General features: G+C 42.0%; 1 protein-coding gene across 4 annotated transcripts in view; it reads left to right on the top strand.

Annotated features, from left to right (window-relative positions):
* The first annotated feature begins 13693 nt into the window (after positions 1-13693).
* Positions 13694-16187, top strand: part of Ghr (growth hormone receptor) — a 239372-nt gene continuing 236878 nt past the window's right edge. For 2 of the 4 annotated variants that reach the window (XM_021208284.2, XM_021208285.2), the window contains exon 1: positions 13694-14042. The gene's annotated coding sequence lies outside the window, so the exon portion shown is untranslated. Of the gene's footprint in view, positions 14043-14646; positions 14899-14939; positions 14982-16187 lie in introns of those variants that run through there. The other 2 variants (XM_029543885.1, XM_029543887.1) reach the window with 2 other exon arrangements.

Genomic DNA, 16187 nt, shown 5'->3' with positions numbered 1-16187 from the left:
GAAGGGAGGGAGGGAGGGAGGGAGGGAGGGAGGGAGGGAGGAAAGAAAGAAAGAGGGAAGAAAATATCCTGAACTCATGGATTGGTATAATCAATATTGTGAAATAACCATTGTACCAAAATTAAGTTAGAGATTAAATGCAATCCTAACCAAAATGGCCACAACATTCTTTACAGAAATAGAAAAGAAAAAAATCTCAAAAGGCATCTTAAAAAGGAACTGCTCTGGAGGCATTAAGATTCCAGGTTCCAGTCTTCACTACAGAGCTATAGTTACCAAAACACCAGGACACTGACACAAAAACAGATATGTAGATCAATGGAACAAAAATAGAAAACCCAATACTAAATGAATCCCCCAGGTTACATTTATAAATGTATATGTATAGATACATATGTAACAATAATGCGCATGACACATCACTCAGGTTGATAAGTGTGCCATGCTTTAACATAAATAATTCTTCTTAAAGGGAATTCTTAATCTTCAGCTCTATAAATTAAGCTAGAGGCCTCGAGCCACATTGCTCCAAGTGTTTATCCCAACTTTCACATGGCGCTGCCCAGGTACATTTTCTCCTATGAAGAAAATAATGCCTTGGGTAGAAAGCCAGTGGTTTCTCACTGTTCTCTTTAATAACCCTGCAGAGACTTGATGTGCCAGGGTGAGGGGTATGGGGGGCACCCTCTCAGAGAAGGGGAGGGGAAGGGACTCTGTGATGAGGAGACCAGTATGAGACACCAACAATAAATTAAATAAATAAAAATAATTATGAAAAATACTCTGAAGTATTTGTTTCTTAAGTCAATATGATGTGTTACTTTCATCTTTATTAAAATAATTTCTTTTAAAATGTTAATGTTAAAATAATTTCTTTTAAAATGTTAGTTATCTTTCAAAGTTAAAATAAACTCTTATAAAACTGTACAAGGAATAAATACATAAAGATCTGCATGTTCCTTAGAGAAATGCAAAGTATACATAAATGGCATTGTAGAATAAAGAATGATTGCCTTCCTACACACTCCAACTATTCATTTCTATCCCTAGGGATAACCAGCACTTTGCTAGGCATCTTTATAGAAGTTGGTTTGTATTCTAGGTATGTTTCAGCAATTGTTTTAATTTAATATCACTGACAGCTTCCCACAGCAGTGATTTCTTCTGGGTCCTCTTCTTTCTGAAACTGTGCTAGTATCTGTCATATCAATGTTTACTAAGCAATCCACAACTTGCATCAGATTTTCTCTATTGCCATTCAATTCAAGATAAACCTTACTCATGAGCGTAATCTTTACAGCTACTTTAAGTTCATTCCAGAACTGAAACTAATGGACCAGAATGTGCAGAATTTAAATTTTGTTGTCCATTACTAAATTGCCATTTAAGGAAGTGTTACTACTAACACACTGGCTGTTGCTGAATGGTATTCTCTGGGCATGTGGTGTCTCTAGGAGTGTCAGTAAGGCTTCCAGCATTGCTGTTCACACTTAAACAACACGGAAAACAACAATACTCTCAAGAGATATCCTTTAAACTATGGAAATATGAAAATATTATTTCATTTATATCAATGTTTTAAAGTTCTGCAAGATTTTACTGATTTTTTTTTGATTATCAAAAATTAAGGATTGGAAAATTAGAGTCTTGCATAAGCTGCAAGTAGTTTGTTTCCTTTATGGGGTGGGGAGGGGGGATCACAAAACTTGCATGAGTCTGTAATGGTGACCTCCAAGCTAACTTCAAGATTTCAGACTCCTTTTTTTGTTATTTCTTTTTTTTAATTAGATATTTTCTTTATTTAAATTTTAAATATTACCCCCTTTCCCAGATTTCAGACTTCTTAACATGCCAAGATCAAGGCGGACTTAGCAGGGGCTTTAAACTGAAAAGGGATTCCACTCCCATTTGTAATAACTGACACCCCCCCCCCCAGTATGGTCCCTCCAGACTTAGCTTCCTGAAATGAAAAGCAGAGGGGTCTCTTGTCTCCTGCTGTTTCTCAGCAGGGCAACCGCTGAGGTAACACTGAGCATGAACAAAAGGGATGATAAGTGAACAGAATTCTCTCATAAAAGCAATGAGCCATTTTTAAATGTCAAAGGACACCAAATGAAGATCATTTCAAATTGCCTTCATTTGTACAGCTTCTCTATAAATGCATACCTCAAAAGGAATATGTGAGAAAAAAAAACAACAACTGTGCAACTGCAAGTTCATAGCTACACAAAACTCTCCTGAAAAAAAAAAAAATGTTTCACTTATTTAAACTCTGAGTTGTCATGAATAAGAATGCTTTTTATCTCTTATTCTGTATACTTTTTGATGTGTATTTCCTTTCACAATGTGATTTAAAAAAAATAAAACCTTCCTATTGTTTTGATTTTCTTTTTGGGGGAGGGGTATATTTTTGAGACTGTCCTTCTATGGAGCACAGGCTAGCCTAGAACTGCTGGAAATCCTCCTGCCTCAGCTTCCCAGAATGCTAGGATTACAGGCATAAACCACCATGCATGGCTTGATTTTTCAGGGTTTTTTTAATAGTAAGTGCACTTAAACATCTCTTTATATGTTTATAATGATAATTATTTTCTATTAATTTTACATTCTTAACTATATAGTAGGTTATAATAAATGAATTTGCTGCTTATCTCAGGTAAACATTTTAATTTTGAGAAAAGCATTCAGCATATACCAAGCTTTGAACAAAAGAAAAGGTTACAAGTTTAGGATTCCTGCTCAGAAGAACGAAGTTATGCAAGAGACCACAGCCTTATGGTAGAGAGTCATCAGATAGAAGACCACACAGGACAGTATGTTGGGAGGGGACTCATCCAAAAAGCCTTGGTGACCCTAATTCATACAAGAGCAAAAGGAAGATGATGTCTGGTTTGTGTTGCTGTGCCAACTTCCAACAATTTAAGTTTATTTAAGCAATATTTTTCTATAACTTTATTTCCTGAGAGCAACCTACATGCCAAAGTAAGGTTCTGGGTTATGCTTTGAGAGTTTTAAGTTTGGAGTCAACATTCATCATGGGCAAGGTATACAAGGATGGCTGTAACTGGTTCTTCACCATTCTGGGAATCATCAACATAAGCCTCGCATTTGATATACATGCAGAGGACCCCCAGTTAGAAGAGGGATTTATCTCGTCTTTTACCAAAAGAAATCCAGGAGAATTGGGATTGCAAGTAAATATCAGATCTTGTGTTCACTTGAGCTTCTGCTTATCTGTGTACAGTTTGCTCAAAACTTGAATGGCATAACTTCACAAACTCTATATGTTTTATATGAACTACGAATGCAAATAAATATATAAATACCAAATGTTCAAATGTAGGATATCTTTAAAGTAAAAATTCTATCAATTTTGGGTCATAAGTTTCTATTTAAGTGTGTGTGTGTGTGTGTGTGTGTGTGTGTGTGTGTGTGTGTGTAAATTTACATGTTTACATATGGAATTCAAAGGACAACTTTGGGTATTGAGCCGTATCTTACATGACACAGTTGTTCACTACTGCATATATCAGGATCACTGACCCAAGAACTTCTGGGGATTTCCTGTTTGCATCTTCCATCTTACCACATGAGTGCTGGGATGAAAGAGGTGTGCTTCTATGGAGAAAGTGGGAAGGAGGAAGGGGAGAATTCTCAAAAAGAAAAGAGAGAGAGAGAGAGAGAGAGAGAGAGAGAGAGAGAGAGAGAGAGAGAGAGAGAATGAAAATATGAATATCATGTACCCCATGCAAGATTCAAACTCACTATGTGGGCGTAATGGATCTGAACTTCCTGACTCCACTTTCTGATTACTGGAATCACAGGTGTTTATCATCACATCCAATTTTTATGACACATTTCAAGAACTAACTAACCTTGCCATTATTTTAGTTTTACTTTCTATTTTCTTTATCCCATTTCTTCGTCCTTTGGTTTATAGTCGTATTTCCAGAAGCCACTTCAAGTTCGCTTTAGGAAAAATTGGGATATGGTAATATTAAACATCTATGTGAATTTTAAAAAGATAAAGATGTGGATAGATTAAAACCTCTGACACCACGTTTGTTTTAGAAAATACCAATCAACAGAATTAAAGTGATTGACATGCATAAAATATCATGGCTTATCTAGATCTATTATATAAATATGACAAATGAGTAAGGGGGAATACCTAACTTCACATTGTATAATGGATGTTTCTATAATGTTGTGAATCAAATTATCGTAAGCTCTTTGGATAAATGCTGAGGACTGGTGGAACTGAGTCAAGGGAAAGATCTCATTTTAGTTCTTGATGGACCTCCATCTTGAGTCCCACAATGGCTAACTAGACTAGTTTGTATTCCACTCACAATGTATACAATGAAAGAATGTTTCCAATGAGCACATTCTCTCAGCATCTGCTGTTGTTTTCTTAATGACTGCCAGTCTGATGGGGGTGAGAAAGAGTTACAGTGCAGTTTTAATTTATGTTTTTAGTGATGAGGAACTTTTTTCACATGTTTATTGGCCACTTGTACCCCATCTTCTGATGTTACATGTTCTAATGTTCTATGTTATAAATGAACCGAAGTGTCCCATAACAGAGAAGTAGACAACTAAAATGTGATGAATATACACAAAGGATTTTTTCTAGGCATAAGGATGGATTAAGTAACGTCATTTGCAGGGAAAGGAATGCAGCTGGAGATATTAAGTAATTAAGCCAGTTTCCACATGGCACATACTTCATGATCTATCTTATTTGTGACTTTATAGACTTTATGTGATCACATATGTGAAATGTCATGAAAAGAGATGTGAAAATGTCTAGGAAAAAAATGAGATTTGCAATAATAGGAGAAGAGATAAGAAAGGGGAGGATTAGGAGGTATGGAGGGACATGGGCTCTCTTGTATGAAAACATGCTTTTAAAACCCAATACAATGCACAGTGAATTCACCAAAGCTTGTTAGTTCTATGAGAATCTTACACAACGTATGTATTTTACACAATGTATCATTTCCCTACTCTTCCCTGCTAACTCTTCCCCAATCTTCTCCCTAACTTTACACTCCACCCCACCCAAACTTCCTGCCTTTTTTCCCTCTTTTTGTATAACTCACCAAGTTTTATTTTGGCTGCCATATTCTTCCAGGTGTGAAACCATCTCCTGAAAAATGATCAGCTACCAGGCAGGGGCCATATTCCTTAAGGAAAACTGACCCTGCCCCCAACCCCCAAGCTGCCATTAGCTCTCAGTAGCTCCTTTCCTCTGCAAGTTGGATGTTGCTTGATTCATTTTTGTGTGTGTCTCAGGTAGGCAGCCAGCCCTGCTGTGTCCGTGAGTGCAATATCCTGTCATGAGCACAGGATACTCATTCACTCTTCTCTCACACCTAAACCCCAGCTCTTACCATCTTTCTGCCTCTTTTTACAAGACAGTTCCTGAAGTTCTTTTATGAAGTTCTTAATATTCACTGAATTCTACCCTGAGATCCTCAATTTAAAAACTACATGAAACATTTTGCCACATGCTCAAAGTCCCACTTTAACTTTGTCACTACTAAGGAAATGCACATGGGTCTAAACAATCCCAAACAATAAATATTTTCCTTATGTCCCTGCAAGAGAGGCCCTGAGCTGGTTTTCTTCCAACCATATCCTTATGCAGGAACAAGAACTACTAGGCTGAATGGGAAGGGCCCATGTACAAATGTGCTTCCTTCTTTTAGAGCACACTCTGGGTGTCTTGGGTTGGAGTTTACAATTTAAATATCTGTACTGGTTAGTTTTGTGTCAACTTGACACAGCTGGAGTTATCACAGAGAAAGGAGCTTTAGTTGGGGAAATGCCCCCATGAGATCCAGCTGTGGGGCATTTCCTCAATTAGTGATCAAGGGGGAGAGGCCTCTTGTGGGTGGGACCATCTCTGGGCTGGTAGTCTTGGATTCTATAAGAAAGCAGGCTGAGCAAGCCAGGTGAAGCAAGCCAGTAAAGAACATCCCTCCATGACCTCTGCATCAGCTCCTGCTTTCTGACCTGCTGGAGTTCCAGTCCTGCATCCTTTGGTGATCAACAGCAGTATGGAAATGTAAGCTGAATAAACCCTTTCCTCCCCAACTTGCTTCTTGGTCATGATGTTTGTGCAGGAATAGAAACCCTGACTAAGACAATATCCTAAAGTCTTAGGATGGGAGAGGAGCTTCTTTAGGGCATACAAATTGAGGTCCAAGAACAAGTTGAGGAGCACTGAGTGTTCATGGAGACAGAAGTCAGAAGGGGAGCAATGGATTTGAGTGGTGAGCATCACACCTGCCACCAGATGACTTGAAGAGCCTTTTCATGTGTAGACGTCCACAACAGCTGAGATGTCTAAATCCAAACCTGTCCTTCCATATCATTACGAAGGGTTATTTCTCAAAGCAAGTTGATGAAACACATTCTCCTCAACAACTCATTAGCACAAATGTAACAAATATGGAGACTTTTCGTGACTAGTCTATCTGTCCCTAGCATGTGCAGCCCACAGATCTCAGAGGTACACTTGTATGGGTTGCCTGCACAAGACCTACCCTACTAAAGGCAGAACAGATGAATCTCTCTTGTGGTTCCTGGTCACTACCATTAATTACTTTGGTGCCTAGGAATTAGAGGACAATTTTAGTCCTTGCCACACAGAAAGGCTGGTGGGCTGGTGGCTTGAAAGTGAGGTGGATACAATACTAGATGCTGATACCTTGAGAGGCTAAGAGTCCCCAGAATAAAGCTGACACAAAAAGGCTATGTCCCCATCCAGGGGGACCCTACATTTTTCCCTTTATATGATCAGGTCTGGATTTTTGCTGTTGTTGTTGTTGTTGTTTTTGTTTTTGTTTGTTTTTTTTATCTCTTCATGACTTACCATTGATAAAAGGAGGATAATTTCATCCTTGTCACAGATTTTTCTGGTAAAAGAAATAGTAAGTATAGCTTAGATAAACGTGTTTAACGCATTGTAGTGTTAGAAAAATAAATGATAATTTTTCACTAAGCACATTTAATTTCTACAGCCTGACTCACTTCCTGTCTTTAGAAATGGAAACCAGTTTCACCTGGTTGTTAAAGTCTGTGATAAAGACATCACCATTTGAAAGGCAGCTCAGCAATTCAGAATACTGGTTGATCTTTCAGAGAACCTAAGTGCAATGTCCAGCACTGACATGATGACTCAAAACCTGTATCTCCAATCCCAGTAGACCAAGTACCCTCTTCAGGCCTCTGAATTCACTACATGCTTGGGGTGCACAGACATACACACCAGCAAAGCACCCACACATGTAATAAAATAAAATAAAGATATCTTTTAAAAGATATCACAGTTTTATAGGGTAAGATGTCTCCACCTCTCATCTGATTCAGAAAGTGCCACTGCCCTTGAGAAAGTGGTATTGCGTGGCTAATCCTCTGTCTCCTCCATACAGTCATTGTCCTATCTAAGAGCTTTTGTCAACCAGAACTAACAGCTTGCTTGACTTTCCAGCCTTCCCTAGGCAGACACTAGGTAGGCAGGTTTGTTCCTTTACTGCTCAAACACTACAGAATACTTCCTCTTGGGAAGGCAGCTATATTGCCTTGAAACAAGTCCGGTTAGAATGTTCAGAACATATTTAGGTGTTGGAAATAGTTCTTTTTATCTACTTTCTGTGGCAAGAAGTTGCTACAAGAAACTTTCTCATTCCTGGTCCAATTTCTTTCTTGTTGACATTTTCTCATGCTCTTCTTTCCTCATTTCTCTTGAAAATAAAGAGGGTAAATCAAAAGAAGCAGCAGAGGATTGAAATGGGGAAAGAAAGAAAGAAAGAAAGAGGAGAAACCTCTGTGTTCCAGAAATACCTGTGGAATGCAGGCCGAGTGGCTGGTGCCATGGTTAGACCATGGGTTCTACTGTGTCTTCCAGACTCTAGGACTTCTATCCTTCCCATAATTCTCTGGCACTTAGATAAAAGCTCATTGCACTCCTCTATCTTGAAGAGACATGTGCAGGACTGGATTTGATATTAGAATTAGCAGTTTCAGAAGGAGTTAAGTAACCTGAGGGTGCAGTAGGAGAGGGGAGCGGGCAAGCGATTTGAACAAGGAGTGGGAAGGCCTGCATGTGTTTGCTTGGGGAAGAGACAACTGGCAATGTGTCATGAGGAAAAAAAATACATTTAAATTTCTAATATTTTCCCCGTAGGCTTTTAGAGACACAACCACATATAAATAATAAAATGGCAGATGCTGGCTAAAGTACTTTTAATAAATAACACAGTCATGAAATTGAACAAGCTTCCCAGTGAAGGAGTTAGTGAGTTACTCATCAGTGTTATTACCCAGACAGAAGCTAGATGATTGTCTATGAATTGTTTTTTCTTAAATAGGCATTTTCATTTGAACAGATAGAGATGGTAACATTGCTCCCATTTAAAAAAAAAAAAATCTCAATACTTAAATGCTAGAGTGACTTCAAGAGGAATATTCATTCATGAGCTTTCTTTGAAATCTATCTTTTAATCTTCCCGTGAGGCTGCCAGATGTAGTCTGCTATCTTCCAGGTTAGGTGGCATACCTGTAGGTGTCTCCAGGTCTAGCGGTGAGAGTCAAGGCCATCTGCATGCTGTATGCCTGTTAGATAGTATGAGCTCTGGGTCTAAATGCCTATTGTTTTTTTTTTAATTCTGCATTAAATGGTGATTTGAAGTCTAAGCCTGGCCTTGACACCTCCTAGATGTTCTGAAGAACTAGGAAAAAGGTGGTGCTCCACGTCCAGAGTCTGTTTGCTATTAGATGCCAATCTCTTCAACTAATTGATGAGATCCATATACATTCCATTTTTTAGGTTCTAATATGCTTTACTTAAGTTTATTATTCTAAAGACTAATCATATCTTTAAAATCTCTTCACAGAAACATCTTGAAAGACATTTACCTAAATAACAGAGTACGATTTCCAAGCCTATCATCTTAGTTAGGCTTTCTATTACTGTATAGAGACATCATAACCATGGCAACTCTTAAAAGGGAAAACATTTAACTGGGGCTGGCTTACAGGTTCAGAGGTTCTTAGTCCATTCTTGTCATGGTGGGAAGCATGGGGGCATGCAGGGAGACACGGTGCTGGAGAAGGGGCTGCGAGCTCTACATCTTGATCTGCAGCATCAGAAGGAGACTATGCCACAGTGGCCAGACTTAAGCTAAACCTCCTCCAGCAAGGCCACGCCTACTAATAGTGCTACTTCCTGTGGTCCAAGCATTCAAACACATAAGTCTTTGGGGGGGGGGCATTCCTATTCAAACCACCACATCAACTTGACACATAAAATAAGCCATCACAGACTTCATTGTTATAATGTACATTATCTTAGAGAGCAGTTCTCCTATCCCCTGTGGATTTGAGTCACCGTGAGATCAATCAGCTGCTCACCAAGACCACAGATGAATCATAAAGGCTCTAATGTTCCTAAGCAATGCTCATCCTTTCTCTAACTACAAGCGCTGCTTTGGGAAATTTAGTTCCTTTTTTTTGTTATGATAAAAGCCATTGGTGCTTTACAGAACAACAGAATGACCAAAGTAATAATCCTAGTGTCTGATAGCCGTAGATTTAGAAAATGTATCCCGCGCAGCTGTATAACCTGGAGAGATTAAGAAGCAGACCTAGTTATGTAAACTTGAATATGCCTAGTCTGATTTCTAATCGCTTCCATTCTTTTGAAGTATGAATTATATTTCTGGTTGAGCGCTCTGTGGTGGGGATGAGGAATGCGATGCCAGAAGGTATCCCGCTATACAGTAAAATAGATCAAGATAGGACTCAATGGCAAGGTGCTATTTGAGAAAGGCTAGGGGAGCATGCTACCATCCAGGGAAGGGTCTTTACAGCTGAAGAAATAGCAAGAACTGTCTATAAGTTAGGAGTGTGCTTGGTCTGTTTAAGAACGAACAGGGAGTTCAGCATGCCTGGAGCAAACTGAGTTCATGGAAGAGTAATGACATTGAGATGGAGAGCAGAAGAACACAGCTCAGACTCTTATGTGCCATTCATATTTGTACATTAGTTCAAATGGGGACTCAAGCGGCAAAGGAATGGCGTAGCTTGGTGTTTAAAAAGAATTCCATCCCTGACTTAGTTTAGAGCATGCATTGGGTCAACACTGTTGTGAGCGAGAAGAGCGAGAGCTGTTGGAACAGGGAGACCAGTTGAGTTTATAAAGCATTGCAGCAACAGAGGTAAGATTCTGATGTTTCAAGATAGTTCCTTCTTGACCTCTCTATGAAGTAGACAGATGCAGAATTCCAGAGACAAAGAAGAGGCAAGGATAACCACAAAGGTTTGTGATATCAGTAACTGGGGAGAAGTGGTTGCTGTCTATTGAGAGGTAGACAACATCAGCCCTGATTGGAGAAGGAATCAGAGTTCTGACTTGAATATAATTGGGGTTGAGACAGCTATAAGAAATCTATCTAACAATGGCTTATTGCTAGCCTGGAGATCTGTGGAGAGAACAAGTTTTGGAATATGAATTCAAGAACTCTATGTATCTATAGATAACTTTTTTCTTTAGATTTTGACTAAACATTAGTGATACCCTTTACTGTTTGCTAGCACTGATCTAGACATTTCAAGTACAGATAGTAAAGCCTTATTATTTTCCTAGTAATTAATGGAAGAAATCAGCAAAACTTGCAACATATAACCAGTATAACTATAAGGCCTTAGATAAAGGGCAAATGAAGGAATTCCAGATTTGAGATGATCCAGGAAGAGCTCCAGAGAGAAAGTAAACAGTTGAGTTAGACTTGAGAGCTGGGATGGATTACTGCGGGAGAACAAAGCAGGGTGCTGTAGGCAGAATGGAGCATATGAGTTAAATGCAATCTCGCTTTCATTACTTGATGAGTAAACTATACTCATCACAAAGTAGTCACCTCAGGGCCTGATACATTTCCCTTTCCTAAATGGAAAATACATAAAGGAGTTGCATATGGTCATCCATGAGACCATGAGATATTTATTTCTGGAGTTAATAGAGGGTGTGCTTCATATAAATTACAAGTTCTGTCTTGTATTAGTTAACGACAAAAAGCTATTTACAGAAACCAGGCTTATATTTATTTCTTTTATTTTTTTAATTAATTTTGTTTATGTATGTGTAGGCATGTGTACATATTCACAGGGGCCTGGGATGCATGTGCACATGCATGCTCATGTTTGTAGAGGCCAGAGGGTGACCTTAGCTGTCTTCTCAGATGTCCTTTCTCCATCTTCTCAGTTATTTTGAGACAGTGTCTCCCAAAGGGACCTCAGAGTCTCTAATTACCATGCCTGGTCAGTGAGCTCCAGGTTTCTGCCTGCCTTTGCATCCCTGGTGCTGACTGTGCACCAGCCAACCACCAAGCTCTCTTTACCATTGTTTTCCCTTGCTAGGGACTCAGGTCCTAGGGCTTGAACAGTAAGTACCTTAGTCACTGAAACATTGCTCCACCTCTGGTTTATTTTGACTTGGAGTTGAAGAGGATCCATCCATCAGGGCGAGGAGGACAGGCTGCAGAAGAACAGAACAGCTGAACAGAGTGTGTCCACAGTTGGGAAGCAGAGAGAAAAGAATGCCATTATTTAGTTCCTTTCCCCCTTTTCCTTCAGCCCAGGCTCTTAGCCCTTGCAATGGTGCTGTCCACCTCAGTCATCCCAATCTAGGAAGTCTCACAAAATGGCCAGATGTTTGTCTCCCAGGGGATGCTAGACCCTGCCAAGTTACATCACAACCCGTTCCTTTAATCTCCTACACAAGCCAGTCAGTGTGTCTTTTCATATGCTGTCTATGCATGGTCACATTTCTGTCTAGAGGAATCTGCTTCTGTGTCTAACAGAGTGGAGGCTGCAGTTGAAGCCAGAGCAACATGTGGACAGGCCTTTGTTTAAGCACAACCTTGAAACCGCCTTGGAGCATGATCAGAATGTAGAAAATCTTCCACGATTCTATCTGGTCCTTCCTTGCCTAGGTTCTAGATCAAGGAACTATACTAGGTAGCTTGATGAAGCTTCTTTGGGCTTGGAGAGAGGAGAAGGAGGAGTGAGCACAGAGGGGACAGAAGGAGATAGGTTGATACGGTCAGAATCCAAGGTGCACTGGTGGAAGGTTACCTCGGACAGAGTGGAGTCAGCATGTGAAGACTGAGGGGTCTCCACGCCTGTCAGTACTGCCCTTTCAGCCAGCTTGGCAAGCACAGACCACCCAGTAGGAGTTTTGCCTGACCTCATGGTTTCCTTTCTCGGGTTTCTCTATCTGGGCAACTCTCCCTTTAAAAGCTCCAGAGTCAGTTAGCACCCCTACTGCTTCATCCTAGCATGGAAACCAAGGGATTGAGGGAGATTGTCTTAGAGAAAGCCTTCTTGTGAAACAGGACTGGTTCAAGGCCAGCAACCAGCCCATCCCCAGTGCCTGACTGGCAGAGTCAGATCCATATCACTTCCGGAATCTCTCCCCCTTACTGTATTCTAGATCCATAAGAGACAGCTGAGACACAGCTGGGCTCATGAGAAAAGATTCTGAGAAAGTTTCCAATTACACGGTTACTTTGAAAACAGAAGTCTCAAAGATTTTGGTCCTCTGTTTCTCTGTTTTCATCCCATCCAACACCTTAGTGTGGAATTGGTTATTCTACTCTTTTGCAGTGTTTAAACGTTTTTGTTTTTTTGGTTTTTTTTTCTGTGACTCTGCGTCTGAAAGCTAGTGAAAAGAGGGGATGGGGTCCTTTTCAGAGCTTAAGCTGTTAGGAAGGTTAAAGATAAGTAAGCTTGCTACTAGCCGTCAGTACAAAGCAAACAGTACAAAGACCACATGACCAGTTGCTCCTCCAGATAGGAGACAGCTCGACAGTCCCAGGCTGAACTTTTGTACCTTTGTACTCTATGCCTGGAGAAGAGAGTGGTAATTGGCCGTCTGGTGCTTCGTGACAATACTTACACAGCACTCTGACTTTGAGAAGTGCTTTGACAATTCCGGTCTTGGTTAATTTTTTTTTTTTTCCCCCAACAAAATGGAACGAGGTAGCAAGAGCCTGTTGTCTGATAGATAAACTGCGTCTTTCCCTAGGTCACAAACAAGGACAAACCTCAGGCTGGACCTTTTTCGTGCCCTCCCTGCAGGCCTGTGTTCCATACTAACATAGCTCTCTTCAAACAAACATGCATTTTTGGTAAATTACCTACTTTGGCTTCATTTTTTTTTTTTTTTAACCTCTCAGATTGGAATGTCCTTAATACTGTATCCCAGTGAGCATGAGTTTGAAAATTGGAACCAACTAGACAGGTAAAAGCGTAGTAGACTCATCACACTTCCCAAGGACTTCTTCCGGTACCTGCAGGAGGTGCACTGCCCTCTTTGAAGGTACAAGCCTGCTCTTGAGGACTTCTAGATACTGCCTTCTTTGGGGGAATCCGGTGGGTGGAGAGGAGGGAAGTCTCCCGCAACTACCAATATTTTCCTCTAGGAGGAGCCCCGCCGCCCAGTTGAGAGTGACACGCACCAACTCGCAACTCCTCGCCAGAAAGCTTCATCCCAGCCCTGCGGACTGAAAAGCGGGGGCGGCGCTCAAGCCTCCCCGCTGCGGTCCCGGAGCCGGCCGCCCTCAGTTCCCGCTGCCCTTCCCCTAGGAAGCCTGGACCCCCGCGGCGGCGGCGACCGCGGCGGGTCCCTCGCTGAGCCGAACGCCAGCCGCCTTTTCCCACCCCTCCCCTCCCTTTCTCTCCCCTCCCCTCCCCTCCTCCCTTCCCGTTTCACCCCGCCCCCTTCCTCCTCCCCAAGCCTGACAGCCCACGAGCTGCCAAGCAGGGCGCAGCCATGGGAAGAGGAGGCGGTCTAGGGAGCGGCGGCACTGGCAGAGGAGGCTGCTACAGCGGCGGTGGCGGCGACGGCTGCTGCTGAACCCCGGCAGCCGCGGGGACCCCGGGCTGGGGCCACGCGGGCCTGAGGCCTCGGTTCCAGCAGCCCCCCAAGCGGACGCGAACCCGCGCTCTGTCTCCCGAGGCGAAACTCCGAGGTACTGGAGGGGGACTCCGGGAGTCCAGCTCTTATTTCCCTCACTTTGTGCCAGGAGACCTGGGAGTAGACCTGGGCATGCCAACTGCTTGTGAAAAATTGGGGTCACTTTTATGTATTTGCCCCGATAATTTTATTTTATTTTATTTTATTTTGATGAGTTTAGGGTGGGTTGTATTCCCTTCTCAAAAGTTGTTTTCTGCTGATAGGTTGGTGTAACCCGATCCTCCGTGTCCCGGAGAAGTGTGTGTGTGTGTGTGTGTGTGTGTGTGTGTGTGTGTGTGTGTGTGTGTGTGTGTGTGTGTGTGTGTGTGTGTGTGTGTGTGTGTGTGTGTGTGTGTGTGTGTGTGTGTAAGTTGTTCTTGGTGCTGTGTGAAGCTGAAAGTTGATGTGGGCGACAAGGAATGGGGGGCAGCAGGCGAACCGTCCCACCCTAGAGCCTGCTCCAACCAGGTTGTGAGATGCAAGGAGAGGTTTCTCCCTAAGACAGTTTTCTTGGTCTTAAAAGTTTCGCGAGTGTGTTTGTCACCGTCAGCCTGCCAACCTGGAGCAAGGACTATGAAAGCTGCTGCTGCTGTCTGAATTCCTGGGTGTGATGACCCTAGGGACTCCGGAGGGTGGCCGTGAAGCGCAACACGACCCCCGCAGCGCGCTTCCTTTGCGCAGTCTGTGCAGGCTGCAGCTGCGAGCTGGAAGCAGAGGAGCTGGAGTCAGAGTCACCGCCACCAGTCTCCATGAACTGGAGTGAGTGGAAATTGTGGCAAGCCAAACTGTCCCGGCGCTGGACACACTCGTGGTTATGAAATCAACCAGGCTCAAAGTTCTGACAGAACTGCAGAGTCTTGAGAGCTGAGCGGGTGAGTCCGGTAGGAGCACGTCTGGAGAGAGGGAGAGAGCTGGCTGCAAGCAGTGGTTGTAGCACGGGACTATCCACTTGTGGGTGCGTGGGGAAATCTATTTCTGGGCAAGGACTTTATATATAGCACCGGGGAGTACGTCTGCTGGGACCAGGCTGCAGGTTTCCGTAGTGTACCTCTGATGTGTATGCTGAAGAGATGTGCAGTATACATGTGTGCTGTGTGTGTTTGCCCGCGTGTGTGGGAGCGCATTGGGAGGTGTGTTGGCTTCCTGAATCAGGGTGTTGAGAGGGAGAAAGAAACCATAGAGATGCTGCCTGCTGTCTGTATCTCTAGGAGATCTTGGCCTGACAGGGAAAGGTAGTGGGAAGCCAGAGAGTTGGGAAGACACAGCTGTTCCTGAATAGGAATACATTTCCTGGACTTTAAAATACCTAACTTACCTGCCTTGGAAGGTCTGAGGACTGGAAATGGGGGTTTCTGGAGTTCTCAGGAAAGCTGAGTGGGAGGGCATTTAAACGTCTAGGGGATGTGTGCCTGTGTGGTTACAGAATTTGAGAGACCGGAGCAGATTCACTCTGGAGCTGTCTGTCTCCCAGGGGCTGCTCTTTGTGTCCAGGTGGGGATAAGAGGTCTCAGTGACTGTGTTGCCTCCTCAACTTCCCGGATGTGACTGAGATGGCGCTTACCTCTTCCTACAGAAATTGGATCTGTGGTGGCAACTAGTACTCTAGGCTGGTTTTACATAGACCACAAAAGGTGTCCCCTTATTCTTGAGGTGGCAGCTACTGAAATATTTTCACAGCTTAAAATGGTACGTAGAAATGAAGTAAAATAACAGAAACAAAGTATCAGAAATGATATGCATTGTATATGTATTATATATGTATAATATATATGTATTATATATGTATAATATATGTATTATTATATAATATGCATATATTAAATGTGTAGATATTGTTGTATATGTATATATTACACATGTATAATATGCATATATAACATATATGCTGTGCATATATATACATATATACATATATATATTTATGACTGTATACAAGTATGTATGTATGTTCTGTAGCTTTTTGAGAAAAGCAAAGCCCTGTTCTGGGATTAGATGCCAAGAGGTCTCCAGCCACTCATTTCCCCTCCAGAGAGACCTCTGGATGGACTAAGGGGTGCATGCTTGCCAAGAAACTCTGGGCAATTGTCATTTGTAGATTACAAAGCCCTATCCAGTTTTCATTGCCTTCTTCTGTCCTTATCAACTTTTGGCTCCATGTTAG

The sequence above is a fragment of the Mus pahari genome, chromosome 11 (assembly GCF_900095145.1).
Source record: "Mus pahari chromosome 11, PAHARI_EIJ_v1.1, whole genome shotgun sequence".
NCBI classification, from domain to species: domain Eukaryota; kingdom Metazoa; phylum Chordata; class Mammalia; order Rodentia; family Muridae; genus Mus; species Mus pahari.
This window is presented reverse-complemented; position numbering and strand designations above follow the sequence as displayed.